Consider the following 7,967-nt stretch of genomic DNA (forward strand, 5'->3'; position numbering starts at 1 on the left):
AATCGTTTCCCTATCAGTAATCTTCCCTCTGCATCTTCCTTGGGCAGAGGCCCCTCTGCCCCCGGTCGCCATGCTTTGTAGAAACTCCTCTCCCTTTGGTTAGGACCTACCATGGGACCTCTCCACATGACATACTTCCGACAAGACTCGGTATGACCATGTGACGTATTCCACTCAAAATACCACCCACCCCCCCTCTTTTTGGGCGGGGTGTGGTCTCTGCGGTGTCTTCCCCTTGGGAGGGACACCCCCCGACGTAGACACTTATGGCTCCCAGTCGGTTAACAAGTTCCACTCTTTTTGGGGAGAAAAAAAGAGGAAAAGAGGCCTTGGCTGGGCTAGCCTGTCCCTATTGTTGGGCAGTTGACTTGTTCCTGAAGGACCATTCGATGCTCATAAGAGCATTGGGGGAGGATACGTGATGGTCTGGTGTGCTGGCTACAAGGCACACAACGGTCTGCCCATCACGCACCGCCAGTTCACGTAACAGTTCAGATAGTTGTGCCGTTCTGTATAGGGACCCCTAGTGTCACTACACCGACACAATGTTCCCTGATGGAGGGAACGAGACGTTGTGTCCCTCTTGCCACAACGCTGAACTACCCGCTGAAATGGCCGGGACCTGGTCTCGGCTCCTCAGCACAAAACCTGAATGAGTGGTTGCATACCAGCTCCTTTTATACCCGTATGTCCGGGGGAGTGGCATTCAAATTCCACTCGCCAATTCCCATTGGCCTTTTTTCAAAAAAGCAGAGGTGTTTGGGGCTCCCAAGAGTGACCCCTAGTGTCACTACATCGACACAACGTCTCATTCCCTTCATCAGGGAACAGAGGTTATGAAAGTAACAATGATGTTTGATACTACCCTAGGTGGAGAGTTGCAGTCTGATTGGAGGGAGGCATTTCAGCAGATGTAGAGTGCTAGCAATCTTGAGAAGCGAAGCATAGTCCGAGTAGTTGAAAAAGACATGGTACATATACCTGCTCCATCAATTACAACGGTAATGGTCAAGGGAGCATAGAATATGTTACATGATGGTTAATGTGACTTCCTGTTAGAACCAGTGAACACACCCTTACCTGGCGGTCTAATAGTTGTTCCCTCTCTTGTGTTTTTTTAAGAGAAACTGTTGTTTCACAACCTGTACAGGAATCTCTCCCCATAAGATATCTAGTTACAGGCCAGAACCAGACTTGCTACTCTGTCTCGTGTCGAGTGTTTGAAGTCCAATGAGACGTGAGGTGAGATTTCAGAGAATTTTAGCTGATATTGAAGAGATCAGTGTAAACATAAAAGACAGTCAGTTATTGGAGGACAGCTCCAAAGATTTTTTCAACAAGCTACACATTGGTGGTACTCCTGAACAGCAGGCAGAGCTGAGTGATTTGTTGATGAAGTACTCTGATGTTTTTGCTCTCGAGGATGAAGACCTCAGTTTTAAAGACAAATTGCAACATGAGATTCACGTGATGGATGATGTATTGGTGGCCCAACCTTATAGGCATATCCTACCCACTCAGTATAGGGAAGTCAGAGAACATATCACCAAGATCCTTAAGAAAGGAGTGATTCAAGAAAGCACTAGTACTTATGTTTCACCTATCATGCTAGTAGGGAAAATTACTTTGTGTCGATTAAAGGCAGCTGAACTCAAATGATTCCACTGCCTAGGATAAATGAAATCTTTGATGCATTACAAGGAGCAAAGTTCTTTTCTTCCATTGATTTAGATAGTGGATATCATCAGGTTGCTGTCCACATCATTACAAAGGGTACAGCTGTCCAGAACTGACCATCCAACTGAAACGCCACTGAGAGGCCTACAGCAAGTCTGCAAGTTACGATTGTTCTTGATGTCCAGTAGAGGAAAATGTTTATAAGACAACAGCATGCACACCTCATACATCTGACATGGTGACAAGAATTTCAGATCATGCTAGAATACCTTGACGACATACTGGTGTACTCGCCCACTTTCCCAGAGCACTTGCAGAGACTGGAAGTAAGCTTTAACAGACTAAAAGAAACAGGTATCAAAGTTAAGGCTGAAAAGTGTAATGTTATGCAGCAAGAAATAACTTCATCAGATCTCAGCTCGAGGTATTTGTACTGATCCAGGTAAAGTTGAAAGGGTACTGTTGTTACTACAGACAGTTCATTTTTCTAGAATTGTCAGCCCCCTCCATGATTTAGTGAACTTGTGTATCAAGCAGTTTGGTTCCACAAAGAGAGTTTAGTGCTTTGTGGTCATCAGAGTGCCAATCAGCGTTTGAGCTGCTAAAGGAGAGGCTTACTTCTGCTCCTATTTTAGGGTATGCAAATTTCAATCTTCCTTTCACATTGGAGACTGATGCGAGCAGTGAAGGCCTGGGTGCTGTCTTATACCAGCAGCAGGGTGAGTGTAGGAGAGTCATAGCTTAGCATAGTAGAAGACTTCGTAAAGCAGAAAGGAATGATAGAAATTACAGTAGCCTGAAGCTTGCGCTACTTGCCCTCAAGTGGGCTATCTCTGAAAAATTCTGTGGTTATCTACTGGGTTCCAAGTTTGTGGTTATAACAGATAACAACCCTCTGTGGCATCTAAAAATGGCCAAGCTCAGTGCTGTTGAGCAAAGATGGATTGCTCAATTAGCCATATTTGATTTTGAGTTGAAATATTACCTAGGTAGCCATCAGCAGCCACTCCTGAGGATGCAGAATATGACAACTGTATTACCATCTGCAATATAATAAACAAAGGAATAGCCTTAGATCCCATTGTGGTGAATGTCAACAGCTGCTCTTACCCTCATTTCTAAAAGAACAGATCCATTTCTGGCATCAAGGCTCCTTGAAGTAGTGGCAGTAGATTTTACTGTGCTTGAACCTGCCTCTGAAACGCCTGTGTAAATTTTGTGAAAACATCAGTCACAATTACGCGTTCTCAAAGCCATCAGAGGGCTGATACCACTGCCAAGATCCTTCTGAGTGGTTCATGAAATATGGTGTGCCTGAACAATTGCATTGTGATCAGGGCAGACATTTTGAAAGCGACATGATTGCTGAGTTGTGTAAAATTTACGGTGTAAAGAAAACCCGCACCATACCCTATCTTATAGAAAAAGCGTTGGCCAGAACACCTTCCTGAGTTGGTTTATGCTTATAATGTAACACCACATGCAACCACTAGAACACATTACTTGCTGTTTTGAGTCACCCCGCATCTTCTGAGCAGGTTGAGGTTGTGCATTCTGATCCTAATTTTGTAGAAGAGGTCACATATCCTAGTCTGCAAGAGACTGATTTTATTGTATTAGAAGAGGTCACATATCCTAGTCTGCAACAGACAAAGAATGTGAACCCTGAAAACCCTGTGTCATCCGCTGAAGCCCTTATAGATGAACCTGTACTGATTTCAGGGAACACTGAACAACAAGGTTTGGTACCAGAGAGAGTTGAGTCTAGTAAAGACACAGTTCCTAGAGTGTCTGAACCAGAGATGAAAAAGCCTGTACCAGCACCAAGAAGAACTAAAAGAGCCAATGCTGGCATACACTCAAACCCATTTAATGAGCCAAAATCAGCATGCAATGCTGTTTCAATCAGTCCTAAAGTCTTCTCACAGGTGTTAACAAGCCTGGGTAGTGTGTTCTTTAGAGAAGTGAAAAATATATATTAAGTCATCAGGGACAATGACTTTTGGCAGGGGAGAATGTAGCCAAGTGGAGAAATTTCATGTAATTTAACTCTCGACATAAATTGAACATGGCCCCTTTAAGAACCAGAGTTTTGCAACACCTGTTTTCAGGCACTCTCTTGTGTTGCACCTGTGTGCTGGTTAGAAACGTGAGAACATATGTTGTGCAAGAGAGCTCCCAGTTTTGTTCATCAGTTAAGAATTCTTGGGTAAATATAAATTTTTACACGAAATGCTTATAAATTGCATTAAATATGTGTTCAGAAGAGTCGTATGTTGGGCCTCATGTATTCAGATAGAAGACAAAGGCAGGCCTAACACAGTCGTAAAAACCTAACTCAGGCCCCCACATGCCAGGTCATAAATTATACTGATAAAAATCGCGCCAAAATCAAACAAAGGGAGTCCAAAACAGACTACAAATCCCATGAAGCCTTGCTCACTAAAGGATCGAACTCTCAACTCCTATTGGATGAGGCACACAACAGAACATCCCTCAAACCATGACATCATCAGGAGCAGAAATACCTCTGAAATGCTTCTGGGATTTGCTTTCAGCAACTTTGTTTGCAGTGTGTAGACGCAGCTCATCGCTGCTCTCAGGTGCAAACTCGTGGCACAAGGAAGTAACGTCCGACTTGAAACTGTGGCCATACAATCTTGCTGGACGAGTTGAGATTACTCTGTGTTCCACCGAACACTCTAACGGATCCGAAGGAGACCTCCGAGCAATCCGCATCTTCATCCGTTTGCCTGCAGAAGTGAAGAGATTAAAGATTACTCTTCCATCTTCCATCTTCAATCAAATCGACATTTCTGAAGTTCTCCGCCAGCCCGCTGAGAATCAACAGCCGTGACCACCAACAGAGCGAGGAAATGGCCTCCCATCATCACACGAGCCTCAAGGAACCGGGTCGGATTTAAAGGACGGATGAACACACATTCATGCGATTCAAGTAAGAGGTTTACGTCTGGGCAGAGATAGAATATTATAGTGTGTTATTCTTGTGTTTCAAGGTTTTTGCTTGTACAGTTTACGGACCGCCATGTCCGCTCATTATTAATACTCAGGGTATTCATTATCACGAATTTGTTTTGCTGTATTGTGGTCCAACCAAATTGGACTGTTGTGCATTTTCGCCATCACGGGTGAGACCGGCAAGCTGTTTCGATCCATTAAGAGTCAAAGAATGCGGGACTGTTTTCGAGCCTTCCACCGCGTCTCTGAGCGATAAACTAACAGCTGCTTTCTCTCCCACGATAGCGAAATCAGCTTTAGGGCCATCACTTAATTCTCTCTCTCTCGTACTAACCACACACACACACATGCACGAGACCCCTCACAAACATTCTGGCACACATTTTTGGCTCGTAGATAGCTTAATGCTAAAGCCCAGCTTTGTCCCTAAGCTATCGTACAAGCGGATACACGCGGTAACTGGTAGACGCCATTGACTGGTTTCTCTCCGCCCCCATTCACGGTCATACTCCCTGGCCGGAAGTCTCGCATGACATACTCTCCACGAGTGTAACGTCCACCATTTTGTGCGCGTCCCTCCTTACACACACACACACACACACTGTCACACACACACCTTATTTGTTATAGGATTATTTTAGTTTCCATATCTAATCATATCACTGTTTAGTTTGTAGTTGTAAGTCGGAAGTTTATTGACTGCATTGTATTAATTATTAATTGATATTACTGCATAAATAAACTTTGTTTATATTACAAAGAGAAGTGTTTTGGTTTGTTTTGCATACGCCTGTGTCATGCTGACAGGATGTCAGTGCTCGGATTCAAGCCTTCATTCAATGTTTTTTTTCCCAAAAATCGATATTCTTCGGATGTCGATTTTCCTAAGAAAACGTTTTACTATCTGGTAATTAGTCCCTGATTCCAGGGCGGTGCCCTGTCAATGTTAATCCTTATTAATATTCTGTTGATTTTTGATGATTGATAATTATCTTTGATGATTGTTGAATTTGAATGATCAAAAAGCTAGTGTTAATTTTAATTAATGTTTCATCGATGTTAACAATTAATGATTATCTTTAAAATAAAAGCTAACATTGATTCTCATCAATGTTCTATTGATTTTAATAATTAATAATTATCTTTGATAATTATTAATTATTGCTAATAACCAAACTTGCTCCTAAACGTAGCGCACTACATTTACTGGAGCCCCATATGATGTTTTAATGAATTAGATTAAATTAATTAATTTAAATATTAATTAATAACTATAGAAATAATTATTAATTATTTCTGATAGTAACACTGATCTAAACAACCAGTAAAGCCTACACGTATGTTAAAAATTTGTGTTTGTTATGGGTTACTTTTGAAGGATGCATATGGATTGCATGTGTGGAGTTTGACCTCGTTTTGAACAAATGCAAGGACTGGGTATGTAAACTTAGTATTAATCATACTTCACTTAAATGATTTATAGCCCAGAGTGTTTTTGAATTAAGTGAGCATGTGTCATGAGTATTTTACTGTTTTAAGCTGTAATACATGTCCTTAAAGCCTGGTTAAAAATGCATAAAATGCTTTGAGTGTTTTAACCGTATTTCACGACCGTATTTTTATTTTTATTTTCCTTATTCTTTTTTTGTTGTTGTTAAAAATAGACCTCATCGACCGCTGTTTTTTTTTCCAGCCTAACACTTCTTTTAAAAAACATCCATCAGATAAACAACCCCACCCCCCCACACACGCACATTTTGCCGGTACCACCGAGTAGTGTACATAGAAATGTTGGAAAATATTTACGAGTTATTATTTAGTTATGAGAAGATAAATAAGGAGATAAACTTAATTGGTGGATTTGATCCTTCACATGCTGCTAAGTAAAATGCTTCTGATTCGGATATTTGCCACATTCCTCAATACTTGATGCACAGTTTTGGAGCTTACATGATCCAGGAACTAGACATTCAAGTCTCTACAATCATGTCATTATTTTGTCTGTGTATGGGTGATGGACATTAAACTAAATGTTTACCAGTGCGAAAGAACAAACGAGAAGACGAGCGCATTAGTGCCACCACAAAAGTATGTTATCAATAACAACACACGTAGCACACACTAAACAGTACAGCTAAATGTTTCTAAAAAATTGTAAATGTGCTGTAAACTGTTATTATTGTTTTAGTTATGCTGTACACTGTTAGCTCACTTTATTAACAGTGTTTAGAGAATATGAGAAATAAAACTGTTAAACAGACTTCATGTATAATCATTACTTTTCTGTTTATTGTCATTTTACGCATTCATAGCTTATTATATTCATAAATAAAGAAGGGTCTTTTTATTCCCTCTATTCATAGTCTCATAGCACTGTATTTACGACTGACTGTTAGACTGACTTTAGAGTTGAGACTCTGCCAAGTTCTGTATTACCTGGAATGTAACATGGCTTACTTGAAAATAAATGTAATAAGACACTGTCGAACAGTAATACTGGAGTATTCAATCTTGCTTCACACTAGATAAGAAAACAAGCTTTGCATGCTGATGCTAACTGTCCGGAGTCCTGAATGCTTTATGTAAACAAAGCACAGAATACTAGTGTTGTAAATTCAAGATTATATTTATTGTCATTCAGCATTTACACAGGTATACAAGCAGTAGCAGATTTAGGCATGGGCGACATGTGCCGTTGCCCAGGGCGGCATCTTGCAGTGGGGTGGCACGAGGCATTCTTGAAAATACTCATATCACATTTCAACTAGACTAGGCCCAAAGGCATTCTGGCACAAAATTACAAAGCACATTGCACTGAGAACACATTCTCCCTCACAAAGCATCATCATTTGTTTCACATTCTGCCTGGCGACTGGTACTGGAAAGAAACATATTTGCAATCCACAAGACTACTGAGACATGAACAAATCTGATCTAGATCTAGACCAGGGATACTCAATTAAAGTTCCAAGTGCTTCCCAGCAAAGGTCCAGATAATAATATGTAGCTTACATGGTGTCAGTAGTTATATGGCTAGGAAATTATGTATCTTATTTTTTAATAGTTTTTATAACTTGCCACATTGGCAGCAATAGTACTTTGTAAAAAACAAAAAACAGAATCCTAAACAGTCATAATAGTCTCTTCAAAACTGGGCAGGGATAAGGACATTGGGGGCCCAGAGACAGCTAAAGTAATGGAGTCTGAGAGATCTTTTCTACCAAAAGACTTCATCAGTCCAGGGTACTTGGATATGAAAATTAAAAATAAGATTAACAGTTTGTAGGTTCTACTGGTTGTTTAGATCAGTG

This window comes from Myxocyprinus asiaticus, chromosome 15, assembly GCF_019703515.2.
Source record: "Myxocyprinus asiaticus isolate MX2 ecotype Aquarium Trade chromosome 15, UBuf_Myxa_2, whole genome shotgun sequence".
Taxonomy (NCBI): domain Eukaryota; kingdom Metazoa; phylum Chordata; class Actinopteri; order Cypriniformes; family Catostomidae; genus Myxocyprinus; species Myxocyprinus asiaticus.